At 38.3% G+C, this 14,542-nt stretch overlaps 1 protein-coding gene across 10 annotated transcripts in view; it reads right to left on the bottom strand.

Moving 5' to 3' along the window:
• The window catches only part of LOC306870873 (nuclear receptor corepressor 1-like), a 99,515-nt gene extending 85,019 nt beyond the window's left edge, over positions 1–14,496 (bottom strand). For all 10 annotated transcript variants that reach the window (XM_079418344.1, XM_079418346.1, XM_079418351.1 and 7 more), the window contains exon 1: positions 14,133–14,496. The gene's annotated coding sequence lies outside the window, so the exon portion shown is untranslated. The remainder of the gene's footprint in view (positions 1–14,132) is intronic.
• Between the last annotated feature and the right edge of the window lie 46 nt (positions 14,497–14,542).

The following is a 14,542-nucleotide window of genomic DNA, read 5'->3' as shown; positions in this document are numbered from 1 at the left end:
CTGGAGCGGGCCGACTGCTCCTCCGTGTGTGGGTGGGATTTTCCATACACACTTCCAAATGCTTATCTGTCAAAGCCTGAGCAAGAACATGGCCTAATCAGGAGGAGATACAACAGACCTATTGTTTGATATGTCCACACTTCACATTTATACCTGTTTGTCATTCTTTCATCAACATGCACCTCCATCTTATTGCTTCCATTCATGCCATAAATATAACTATGTCATCACTTCCCCACAAAATATGCCTCAGGCTAAATCAAAAGCTATTCACAAAGAGAATAGCACTAAACTAGCACCGAGGCAGTGTTCACTAGGGCTGGGCGATATGTCAAAAATATCTTATCGATAATCGCCGTGAAAAATATAGCGATAACCGATAATATAGTCCACCCAAGCCCCACCTCCAGCACGCCCCACCCCACCCCGCCCGAGACAACATTGCCGACATGCACCATTAACACCGTTGAGTTCAGTTTGGTCTTAATTATTGCCACATTAAAGTTTCGTTTTTACTTTTTCTTAGTTTGTGTTTAAACTAACATAAAACATTAGCTTTACTGTTATGTTGGTGTTGCTAATAATTTCCATTCTGTTTTTATCAAATTTGTGTTTGAAATGAATTTCATTTTGTGAGGAGAACTGTTGAGGAAAAATAATAGAACCCAATTTTAAGTTCATCATGGTGAAGTTGGACATACTGGTGGTGATTGTAAGAATGATAAATGCATGTTGATGTCATTAATAAATGCCTCCATTCATTCATTCATTTAATATCTTGAATAAAATGCCTATTTTCCGATGTCTCTCTTTCTTTTTGGCATTATCGCCTGTGTAGACATTTCATGATGGTAAGTTTAATTTCCTTGAATACAACAATTGTTGCGTTGTTTTAAAACTTGTAGTCAAGCTATAACGTAGGCTATTTGATATTTATCATGTATGACTAAAATCATGCAGGGATTAAAAACGAATTCGGAGCAAAAACGTTGAGGCTTTTTATTTAGAAGCAGGGTCATTTAAATTTCTGTTTAACTTTTATTAAACTGCAGATCAAAATAGAATAGGTCTATACCCTAAATAAGGATAAACAGGAATGGAACGCATCTCCAAAATCGCATACACAGATGCACGTAGGGCTGTGTATTGGCAAGAATCCGGCGATACGATACGCATCACGATACAGGGGTTGCGATACGATATATTGCGATACTGTAAGCAAGGCGATATATTGGGATATTTCTTATTTTAGGAATAGGATATATATTTTTTATGAAAGCTGTCATTAAGAACACACCACCATCAAGTTCAAGTTGAGCTTTATTGTCATTCTGCTACATGTGTGGACATATAGTGGAACGAAATGTCGTGTCTCGCAGGACCACGGTGCTACATACTAGTTAAACATAAGATAAACATACAACAATGCAAGTATAAGAGAAAAAAAAAAAAAAAAAAAAAATCTGACTATACATATACTATAACTATACCTAGTTGCCTAGACATACACAAACTGAGACTGTACAAGAACTTTACATATATACTGTACATGAAATTATGCAAAATGATAGAAATAAAAATAAAAATTGTATATTTCGTACATTAAATTGTTGTGCAGATTAAAGAGAGATTTTGTGGGAAGCAGTGCATAGTGCAAAAAGATTTGTAGTGCAATGCTCAAGTAAACATTTTTTTTATTGAGTCTTTGTAACAGGGAGTGTTCATAGAAAGTGTCTAGTGTGCATATAGTGGGATGAGTGCGTTACTACTACCATATGCAAACCTTAGCAAAAAATAAGTAAATAAAAATTGTTTAACCAGAACACACTGGGATCTGCATTTGCAATAATCAGTCCCTATAACATTCAACATTATTGAACCATTTTTTGTGCAGTACGAGTAAAGGGGGAAATATTCAAGTGCATGATTCTTTAGTTAAATGTATGTATAAAATGTATTTTATAAAAAGATAAAAATATATATTTATAGACTCTACTTTAAAGTTTCACAGTTTAAGTTTACAATTGTGACATGCAATGTCATAACATTTGATCTGAACAAAAAATGACATCTGCTTCATATCAATGAAAAATAAAGTGCTTAATAAAGGATTCCTAAAGAAAACAAAACAAGTGTAAAACTAGGGCTGGGTATCGAGTTCGATACTTTTTAGGTACCGACCGAATTGCCTCGATACCACAGAGTATCGAAAAACGTCTTGTCGTTCGGTACCAAATTTCGATACCTAAGGGGTTAAGCTCATCACCGTCAGTGAGCCAATAAGCCTGGGTGTGTTTGACTAGAAGCAGCGCGGCGCTGATAGATCAGTGTTTGACCTCCGCGAGAGCAATTCGAAAGCGCGCGGAGCAGTCCGCTCTCTATATCACGCAGTTTGTTTATTATACATCGACTGAAGCTCGCGTAACGCTTGCGGTGATTTCAGCGTCTGCCGCCTTACTTAATGAGGACATAAACACATGAACAACATCTCCAGAACTGCTGTGAGAGTCAATTAATGAGCATTTTACCGTTTGATTTGAGTAAAACTAACGTCATATCATATACACACAGAACTGTAAAGGTATTCCAGGCAACCCGTCAAAATAAAAGTTCGGATTAACTTGGAAGACACTGCGGCAGAAATAAATTAATATTGTTCAGCGGACAGTACATACTGGTACTACTAGGCTACTATTAAAATGATTAAAACTTTATTAGTATTTTTTTTTAGTAATGATCACACAACAGTTATTCCATTTTTATTTTATTTTAATAGGAAACCCCCTTTGTTTGCCAAAATAAATAAACTTTGATTTTCAATAATTTAAAAGAAAAATGAAATTAATGTTTTATGTCTTCATTTGAAAACCAGATACAGAACACAGAATTTCTGAAGAAAAATAAAACATTTCATAAGGCTATTTTAAGAATAAATTTAAATAAACTAAGTTGTTTTTATGCATTCAAATAATTAGACATACTACACCAGAATTTACTAACAATAAAACATGTGGTGAAAGAAAATAAAACACCCACTTATGAAAGTGGATGAAGATTTTAAATTTCTTGAATTCTTTAACAACCTAGAAATGATGATGTGTTTTAAAATGAACACGCACTAATGTAAATGTAGCCTAACAGATGTGTAAACTGAAAACAATTTGAACTTTATTAAAATTATTTATTTATTGTGTTGGCTATATTTTGTTCCTTTGTGCAGTGGCTCAGGAGATGAGGCTTTGAGTCTGTATAAATATCAACATTAAAAAATAGTTTTTTGAGATAATGTAATCTTATTAAAAGTGATTTCATAAAACTGGTATCGAAAAAAGTATCGTTCAGGAACCGGTATCGAACTCAAGGTATCGGTATCGAAAATTTTTGAACGATACCCAGCCCTATGTAAAACAATCAAATAAATACAGAAGTTAAACATTCTCAGAACTCCTCAACTTGGATTTCACAGGTTTTTCAGTTTGTATTTATGTTCCGCGTGGAACCGCCGAGACCGCGACGCGAGCACCGCCCCAACAGCACAAAACACCCCCAACACGAGAGAAAGCTGCAGCCGTGTGGCGACTCTACCGCCCGCCGCGCCCCGCGCAAAGGCTCTTCAACACGGGACGCGGCAAGCGGCAGAACCGATGTTGCGCTCGCGCCGTGGTCCCGGGGCGGACATTACCACAAAAGCCCAAATGGTGCCACACTTCAGCTTTGTACACCGAAACGAGACTTGGAACAATTCTTTCATCCTCCATTACTGGCAGTGAACTATATTAAAGCTAACATTAGTGGACCAGTGGCGGCTGCTGGTCTTTCAAAGAGGGGAAGCAAATTTTCGGCCTACATCATAAAAATTATCCATTTATTTATACGTAAATTCTGCCATCGTGTGCAGTTTGCTAGCTGGCTAGTTCACCGCCTGGCCTACTGTATGAATGAATGAATGAACAAACGATCTAAAAAAAACATTAAACTCGACGGAGGAAATGTGGGAATTAGGTTAAACTGAAACAAGGAATGTGGTGTATAATTGTGTGAAATGTATAATGAAAATTGGCCAGCAATTTCACCAAGCAAATATCAAGAAATAGGTTGCAGCAGTTTGTCTTTTGACTACACTTGCAAAGTCCACTATGGGACTGAGCTCGAATCAGTGTTGCCAACTTCTTTCGATGGAAAGTAGCTGATGACGTCATGCGCTAATTAGCATATTCATTACGTCATCGTGTCATATTGCCTTTTACATTTGTTTGTCTCTGTGCTCATACTGTATTTTAATGCAGCCAAATTCTCAATAAAACTGTTTTCGTTTATATATTTTACTGTTTATGTTGTCAGTCAACGGGATAAATATGAAATGGTGACTGAAACGCAGCCCTTTAAGAATACATAACCAGCTCTCCCTCCCAAGAAGTTAGTCTGCACAAAAATCCTAATTTATAATCGAGCCGTCCTCTGATGAAATCAAATAATACACACAAGATAAGACAACACAATTCCTGTGCTGTGATTTCGGCTATATTTGCATGTAAAATTAGAGAAGCGACATAATATCTATTTAAACTGAACGCGCTGCTCCTCTCAGCCGCTCACTGAACAGAGAAAGAGGTGCGTGCGCGCTGACCTCGCGCCGTTGCGGCAGTACCAGCGATCACAGAGACTCGCTAAGGTTTGTCAAAGAAGTCACTAGATGTGTCGCTAGTCACTTTTGGGGAAAAGGGTCGCTAGGGTGGTCTGAAAAGTCGCTAAGTTGGCAACACTGGCTCGAATAGCTTTAGCATCAGCGACTTCTTATAGGACACAATCGCTGTCAATCAAAAGGAGATGCAGTCTTTCGACAAACCCTCCAATCATCACACAGAAGCCCGGAGTCCAGCCCCGCCCACTCCTCCATTCACCCCCCAGAGACGCTGAGCGTCCGGGGGCGGGACATAATCGCAGCATTTATCCAATGAGCGTCTAGTTTCGAAGCACTGAAAAAACCTGTTCAAAGCAGCCCCATAGAAGTCAATGGACGCTGGGCTTCAACAGGCAAATACACTGATGCGACGGGAATATATGAGAAGGAAATCGAGTCACCTGCTATATGTAGCTGATTCTGAACAAACTCGTCTCTGAGATGAACGTGTTCTAACACATTTTTAATCAATAAAATGTTAACAATAGTACATGTTTGACCATTAATTTTTTGACATTATAGGGGAAGCCGAGCTTCCCTTGCAGTCTTAAAGAAATCCCCACTGTAGTGGAGTGCCCTGATGCTAGTATTTCCTGTCACTGTTTAAGTTCAGAGATGAAGACTAGCGGTCGGGATATGAACTCAAAACGAAACAACTGCCATGAATCTTCTATGATTTTTTTTCATATTTATCAATATTCCGTTTTGGAGAATCGATACAGTATCGCCAAACAAAATATCGCGATACTCACGTGTATCAATATTTTCTTACACCCCTAGATGCACGTTGCCATTATGGTAGTCAACGCCGAAAAACAAGCAAATAAAATATAAACCGAGGTTACAAAAGTGATTCAAGTCAAGATCAGTGAGGGATTTTCTTTTCTTTTGTTCTTTGATTAACATTAATGACTGGCGGCAGCGGCTGCTGTCACTGCATGGATCCAATGCACCCTTGTATTCTTTCTCAACTCTTTAAGTTCACTTAAGACATAACCGATTGCATTTATGGGATATTTTGATATAATTCTGTGTGCATTTGTCCATTCAAATGTGTAAGAATGCGCAAAAGAGAGCTGAGTCCAGTGTTCGCGTATATAAGAGGCGGCTTCTGTGCGTGCGCTTTGTGTGTGTGTGTGTGTGTGTGCGTGCGCAGCACAGAAAACAGCACGCGAGTGCAGAAGCGAGTTCTAAATCACCTTCTTGCAGTTGAATCTTTTGAAGTCACAATAAATGCACATATAGAAATCGAGAAGCAGAATCAAAATTTAATTTTATAAGTAATTCGGTTCCTGACCTTCCATCTGATCTGATTTCATAAATTGGAACAGCTTTTCCCAAGCCTCCTACTAAATTATTTAATTCTTGCATGCAAAAAAGACCTGTATGGTGACTATGGGGTCATGTAAAAAATGTATTTATTTTTTGCAATTTACTAGGTTTATCATTTGTCTTTTTTTTCCTCTTGATAAAATCGATAATCGTCTTTTACCTGACTGTTGACATCGACATTGCGATACTTACAAGACATCGTCGATATACGATAATATCGTCATATTGCCCAGCCCTAGTGTTCACCAAACGCTGAAACGTCATTTACAAATTAAACCTGACGCTGAAACACTGGGCAAAAGCTAAATATTCAGCACAGGAGAGCAGAGAGAAAGCATGACACTCCCACATCCTGCAAAATCCAGGATTTGTCAGAAACAGCTGTCAAGCTGATATCATTTGGCCCATCAACACCACTATAAAGAAGAATTCCTAAACCTCCATTCTGGACATGATGTGTCAAGCAAAGGCAATACTGAAGATCCACATTCATTTGTGCTGGGGAAGCTTACTGTAGAAAATTAACTTTAACAATGATCTGAGATCAGTTTGGATGGTCAAGATTACATTAGGGAAGAAGAGGATCAACACAGATTAGCATTAAATGGCAAACTCTCGTAAGGGATAGTCCACCCAAAAATTAAAATTCAATCACAAAACTTACTTTCTTCAGCAGAACATCTCAGTGTTTTTGTTGTTGTTTTTTTTTTACCATACAATTAAAAGCTAATGCTGTCCACTATTCTTCAAAAGATCTTCTCTTATGTTCCACAGAAAGAAGAAAGTCACACAAGTTTAGAACAACATGAGGGTGAGCTAAATGATGACAGCACTTTTGAATGAACTATCCCTTTAAAGAGGTCATGAGATGGAGAATCAAAATGTTCTTGATATTTATACACAAGAGGTTACTCAATAAAAACATACTGCAAGCTTCAAAACTCAAAATTAATACAATTTAAAATTAGTGGTCGACCGATATAGTCATCGATATATCCGACGATATTTGGCATTTTTTAAATATCGGCATCGGCCGATACGTTTTTCTGTTTGGCCAATGCGTTCGACGCTGACTTTTATTTTGACAGCTCTGAGAACGGCAGCACCTGAGCACACAGCTCTCACATTCTCCCTTTTGATCACTGACATCGTTCTGTCTAATACGGAAAGAAGTCTAATAATTAGGGATGGGTCACGATTTTCGAATACTCAATTAGTCGATTTATTCATAGAATATCGAATAGGTTGTGCGATTATATTTGTCTAAAAATTCCCAATTATTTTGGTGCTGATGCGGTGTTGATGCGTAAGCAGAGGTAAGCGTTGCCAATAACGCACCTAAGAGCTGTCAAAGACAACAGAAGAACACACTCTCTCACGCAAACTCTGTAGACTTGCAACTAAGAACAATGTCAAATAAGAGTTCTGTGCGGACCACAAATATGTGAACTGGGTTAGAGGTGTGCTGAATCTGTACTGGGAAAGGCACGGAAAATGAATAACGCATTCTACGGAGCCACTAAAGGGACATATGGTTAGCCGCATGCTAGCGATAGCCTGTTACATTACAGTACATGCAGTTTCACTCACCAGCAACAGAGTAAGAAGATGGCAAATGATTTGTAGATCCTGAGCATCACTGACAAACATCTAATCTTGTAAAATGTATGGTAAGTACTGCCACTCCATAGTATAAACGTGATCACAACTCTCCAAAGTGAAAGTAAAACAGTTGCACGCACGCACATTCAAAAGCGTTTTCAATGCCCTGCATATTAATACTGGCTCACTGATGCCCGCAGTTAATATACAGTATAATTATTCTATGATATAATTGCGAGAGAAAGTATTGGAATATATTTTTTGAGCAGTTTAATACCTTATGAGCAGTTGAGGTTTATGCTAATGGATGGACTGCTATGTTTATTGTATTAATGTGTTTCAGCATGTTAAATGTTAGCTTTAATATATTATAAACAGAAAAACGTATCGGCCGATGCCGATATTTAAAAAATGCCAAATATCGTCGGATATATCGATGACTATATCGGTCGACCACTAATTTTAAATTGTATTAATTTTGAGTTTTGAAGCTTGCAGTATGTTTTTATTGAGTAACCTCTTGTGTATAAATATCAAGAACATTTTGATTCTCCATCTCATGACCTCTTTAAAGGGATAGTTCATTCAAAAGTGCTGTCATCATTTAGCTCACCCTCATGTTGTTCTAAACTTGTGTGACTTTCTTCTTTCTGTGGAACATAAGAGAAGATCTTTTGAAGAATAGTGGACAGCATTAGCTTTTAATTGTATGGTAAAAAAAAAACAACAACAAAAACACTGAGATGTTCTGCTGAAGAAAGTAAGTTTTGTGATTGAATTTTAATTTTTGGGTGGACTATCCCTTACGAGAGTTTGCCATTTAATGCTAATCTGTGTTGATCCTCTTCTTCCCTAATGTAATCTTGACCATCCAAACTGATCTCAGATCATTGTTAAAGTTAATTTTCTACAGTAAGCTTCCCCAGCACAAATGAATGTGGATCTTCAGTATTGCCTTTGCTTGACACATCATGTCCAGAATGGAGGTTTAGGAATTCTTCTTTATAGTGGTGTTGATGGGCCAAATGATATCAGCTTGACAGCTGTTTCTGACAAATCCTGGATTTTGCAGGATGTGGGAGTGTCATGCTTTCTCTCTGCTCTCCTGTGCTGAATATTTAGCTTTTGCCCAGTGTTTCAGCGTCAGGTTTAATTTGTAAATGACGTTTCAGCGTTTGGTGAACACTAGGGCTGGGCAATATGACGATATTATCGTATATCGACGATGTCTTGTAAGTATCGCAATGTCGATGTCAACAGTCAGGTAAAAGACGATTATCGATTTTATCAAGAGGAAAAAAAAGACAAATGATAAACCTAGTAAATTGCAAAAAATAAATACATTTTTTACATGACCCCATAGTCACCATACAGGTCTTTTTTGCATGCAAGAATTAAATAATTTAGTAGGAGGCTTGGGAAAAGCTGTTCCAATTTATGAAATCAGATCAGATGGAAGGTCAGGAACCGAATTACTTATAAAATTAAATTTTGATTCTGCTTCTCGATTTCTATATGTGCATTTATTGTGACTTCAAAAGATTCAACTGCAAGAAGGTGATTTAGAACTCGCTTCTGCACTCGCGTGCTGTTTTCTGTGCTGCGCACGCACACACACACACACACACACAAAGCGCACGCACAGAAGCCGCCTCTTATATACGCGAACACTGGACTCAGCTCTCTTTTGCGCATTCTTACACATTTGAATGGACAAATGCACACAGAATTATATCAAAATATCCCATAAATGCAATCGGTTATGTCTTAAGTGAACTTAAAGAGTTGAGAAAGAATACAAGGGTGCATTGGATCCATGCAGTGACAGCAGCCGCTGCCGCCAGTCATTAATGTTAATCAAAGAACAAAAGAAAAGAAAATCCCTCACTGATCTTGACTTGAATCACTTTTGTAACCTCGGTTTATATTTTATTTGCTTGTTTTTCGGCGTTGACTACCATAATGGCAACGTGCATCTAGGGGTGTAAGAAAATATTGATACACGTGAGTATCGCGATATTTTGTTTGGCGATACTGTATCGATTCTCCAAAACGGAATATTGATAAATATGAAAAAAAATCATAGAAGATTCATGGCAGTTGTTTCGTTTTGAGTTCATATCCCGACCGCTAGTCTTCATCTCTGAACTTAAACAGTGACAGGAAATACTAGCATCAGGGCACTCCACTACAGTGGGGATTTCTTTAAGACTGCAAGGGAAGCTCGGCTTCCCCTATAATGTCAAAAAATTAATGGTCAAACATGTACTATTGTTAACATTTTATTGATTAAAAATGTGTTAGAACACGTTCATCTCAGAGACGAGTTTGTTCAGAATCAGCTACATATAGCAGGTGACTCGATTTCCTTCTCATATATTCCCGTCGCATCAGTGTATTTGCCTGTTGAAGCCCAGCGTCCATTGACTTCTATGGGGCTGCTTTGAACAGGTTTTTTCAGTGCTTCGAAACTAGACGCTCATTGGATAAATGCTGCGATTATGTCCCGCCCCCGGACGCTCAGCGTCTCTGGGGGGTGAATGGAGGAGTGGGCGGGGCTGGACTCCGGGCTTCTGTGTGATGATTGGAGGGTTTGTCGAAAGACTGCATCTCCTTTTGATTGACAGCGATTGTGTCCTATAAGAAGTCGCTGATGCTAAAGCTATTCGAGCCAGTGTTGCCAACTTAGCGACTTTTCAGACCACCCTAGCGACCCTTTTCCCCAAAAGTGACTAGCGACACATCTAGTGACTTCTTTGACAAACCTTAGCGAGTCTCTGTGATCGCTGGTACTGCCGCAACGGCGCGAGGTCAGCGCGCACGCACCTCTTTCTCTGTTCAGTGAGCGGCTGAGAGGAGCAGCGCGTTCAGTTTAAATAGATATTATGTCGCTTCTCTAATTTTACATGCAAATATAGCCGAAATCACAGCACAGGAATTGTGTTGTCTTATCTTGTGTGTATTATTTGATTTCATCAGAGGACGGCTCGATTATAAATTAGGATTTTTGTGCAGACTAACTTCTTGGGAGGGAGAGCTGGTTATGTATTCTTAAAGGGCTGCGTTTCAGTCACCATTTCATATTTATCCCGTTGACTGACAACATAAACAGTAAAATATATAAACGAAAACAGTTTTATTGAGAATTTGGCTGCATTAAAATACAGTATGAGCACAGAGACAAACAAATGTAAAAGGCAATATGACACGATGACGTAATGAATATGCTAATTAGCGCATGACGTCATCAGCTACTTTCCATCGAAAGAAGTTGGCAACACTGATTCGAGCTCAGTCCCATAGTGGACTTTGCAAGTGTAGTCAAAAGACAAACTGCTGCAACCTATTTCTTGATATTTGCTTGGTGAAATTGCTGGCCAATTTTCATTATACATTTCACACAATTATACACCACATTCCTTGTTTCAGTTTAACCTAATTCCCACATTTCCTCCGTCGAGTTTAATGTTTTTTTTAGATCGTTTGTTCATTCATTCATTCATACAGTAGGCCAGGCGGTGAACTAGCCAGCTAGCAAACTGCACACGATGGCAGAATTTACGTATAAATAAATGGATAATTTTTATGATGTAGGCCGAAAATTTGCTTCCCCTCTTTGAAAGACCAGCAGCCGCCACTGGTCCACTAATGTTAGCTTTAATATAGCTTTAATGGATGGACTGCTATGTTTATTGTATTAATGTGTTTCAGCATGTTACAATCATTATATGGCTTGAGTTAAGATCCTATCTTTAAATAAATTAAACAGTTTGTTATCATACAGATTAAAAGCGTGAATGGTCTCTCCCTCTCTCTGTTTATGGGTAACACTAGCCTAATAACGTGAGTGCGTGCATGCATGCATACAGGGAAGGGGTGCTATTTTCGAATAATCGAATAATAATTGAATAATTCCAAGCGATTTTCAAATATTATTTCAAAATTTTGCTTAAAATTCCCATCCCTACTAATAATCAGATAGAACATTTAAACAAAGAAATTAAAATGTATACAAAAAAGTATTTACGATTGCTTTTATATTATTAGTCATAGAAAGGCAAACATTATAATACTTTCTCTTGCCGTCAGCATTTAGAAAATACGCATTTACATAATTAAACAAATCTTTGAATGTCTAATGAACATTTCATTTCACAAACCTTGTGAACTTAGTCGAATCCAGCTGTGAGATCTTATAAACTGCATTTATATCCTGCATGATAGTGTTAGCTCTGTGTAACAATTGGTCCATTTGAATAGAACGCGAACAGGAGGAGAGTTCAGCTTCACTGAGTTCATGATCGACAAACTTAAACTTGTGATTTAAAATTATGCTGCGCTTATATGCATTTGCCCACTGTCATATTCATGTCATTTTCACTGTGTGCTGTATGTAAAATGAATGTTACCTTGGCTTTATTTGAAAAAATTGGATTCACAATGCACACAAACTTCCCAGACCACTAGTTAAAATATATATATATTTGTTTACCCCTTTGAAACACCTGCATTTGAAATCAGGAGAATAGTGACATCATGATTCTCCTCTCCAATTAAAATGTGTAAATGATCTTTTCTTAAAGTAAAACAAAAAACGGTGTATTTGAAGATCTGCATGCAGTCGACTGTAAGAAAAAGGCAGGGGACTAAATGATTGGAGAACTCCTGAATATGTTACCAGAGAGAAATCTGTTGTTTTACCAGAAAATCCAGCTATGACATTTTTTAAATTAAAAACTAAGAGGGTGCACTAAAAAGAAAAAAAGAAAACATATGCAAGTATGAATCATTCACAATAAGATCATTAATATGCATCTAGAAAATAGATAGGCCGAATTCCCATTTCATAACGACTAACACATTTCTTGGTATCTGTGTGTCTTCTACAGATTTGGAGACCTTGAGCATCTCTACAAACAACACTTAAATCACAATAGCCTTCACATCCACTGCTCTGCAACAAAACAAACCACCAAGTGTAGCCCTGTCATTTGAACATTGATAATCAGTTAACTGATAATCAGCTCATTCAAAACAACAACAACAATTTTATCAAGACAGATGAGTGAGAGGCAGTGTCAAAGTCACAATAGGAACGAAACCCCTCCAAAACTGAGAGTCAACGTGGCAGCTTGCCTCAGAGTATTTTCCGGTGCTTGCTTGCTCACTAGCATTACTGTGCCACGCTTGGCCACAGAAACTGCACCACAACAGTTACACGTCCTATGTTCCACTCCACTGTCCCTCAGCCAGCACATTAGCCAACGCTTATAAAAACCAACTGCAATGAGAAATGGAAAAAACAAAAAACAAAAAAACAGGCCTGGCACTCTTTACAGGCATACAGTATCTCTCCTGATGGCAAGCCTAATTAAGCTGCAAGTGGCGCTGCAAACAAAGCTGGGTACTTCTGCAGGGTCAAGATAGAGAGAGTTGTTTTATAATCGTCCAACCAGCATTGCTCTGGAAATCATCTATGAATTTTTACACAGCAAAGGCAAATCAGCCTGGGTGTGTCACCTTGAACAGAACATGTTTGAAAAGTGTTGAAACTGTATTCACTGGGTTTCTGCATGTCAATCAACATTTAGACATGCCAGAAGTTGGAAACAACAAAAGTTGGAAAGTGACTAAAACATGTTAATCTTATCAGAGCACCTTTCACACTCTACTAACCAGTCATGAGGGGTTGGTGGTTGGAACTAAAATGCTGGAAGGTACTTTCCCTCTAATATACGTGTCCTATTATGAACCCACTGTGAGAGCAAACAAATTGAGCTCTTATGCATTAGGTGTGTATAGGGGTGCTAAACTGAAAGGGGAATGAGGACAATATATCAATATTTAGATATATATGTATTAAAAAATGTTGTCTAACAGATACTTTTTCCCAAGCATGCCATGTGTAATCAGCATGTGTGATCTTTAAGGTTGATATTTACAACATTACTCCCTAACAGACAATATTGAACGGTCATTAGTTGTGAAACATATAGGTGCACAAGTCCAAACTTTATGTAATTTCCAGGCAGCAAAACTGACACATTACATGCAGCAGGTTTCACATTCAGCACTCTGTTATTCTCATTTCAAGCAGTAAGTTATACGTACAAAAAAATTATACCACATGTATGAGAAGTAGCAGCTTATGTGTTATGTGAAAGAGCAGACTTTATTAGTGATGATTTTCTGTAAACTCCAGGCTGTGGTATAAACTCACATTAATGGCGTTAGTCAGGAAGCTACTGCTAGTTCGTACGAGGAAAACTATTTAACCGGAAACCACCTGATAACATAAATGCCTCGGCTACACAGAGATGCAAATCAACCGCAAAAGAGAGCATCTAAATGAATATATAGTGCAGAAATAGTCCAAGGAATACAGCCGTTAGCTGAACGTTTCACCTTTGCATTCAAACCCACGTCGCCATCTTGAACATAAGCGCTCAGCTCTCACTAGCCTGCGTGTAATCCACCACAAAGCGGCCAAAATATTCACATTAAATAATACACTCACCTCATGTCCTTAGAGACACCCCAATAAGCGCTGAAAGGTGAGTCTGTGCGGTTCAAACGTATGGTAATGTAATTCGTCGGCAGTGAGACTGCGCGCTCTCTCTCACACAAACACAAACACAGAGTTCAAACACAGGCTAGTTATTTGTCCTCACTGAGTCGTGGATATAAATTCAAGTCGCTTTCTATATGTTTCCGCGCTAGAAATTAACATGCGTCACAAGTGTACCGGTTTCTTCTTGTTGAATGGCCGGTGGCTTGTATTTTGTGCAGTTCTGGTGCACCTGAGGAGACGAAGTAAAAGAGTTTTTCTCAAGCAAACAGGATGAAACGGTGTGACGTTCAAACTCTCCCCACAGGCGGCCGTCACCCCACCCAAACCTGTATCTCCGTATATTACTGTTATACCAA

Source organism: Barbus barbus, assembly GCF_936440315.1.
Source record: "Barbus barbus genome assembly, chromosome: 6".
NCBI classification, from domain to species: Eukaryota; Metazoa; Chordata; class Actinopteri; order Cypriniformes; family Cyprinidae; genus Barbus; species Barbus barbus.
Note: the sequence above shows the minus strand (reverse complement) of the source record. Positions and strands in the feature narration are given on the sequence as shown.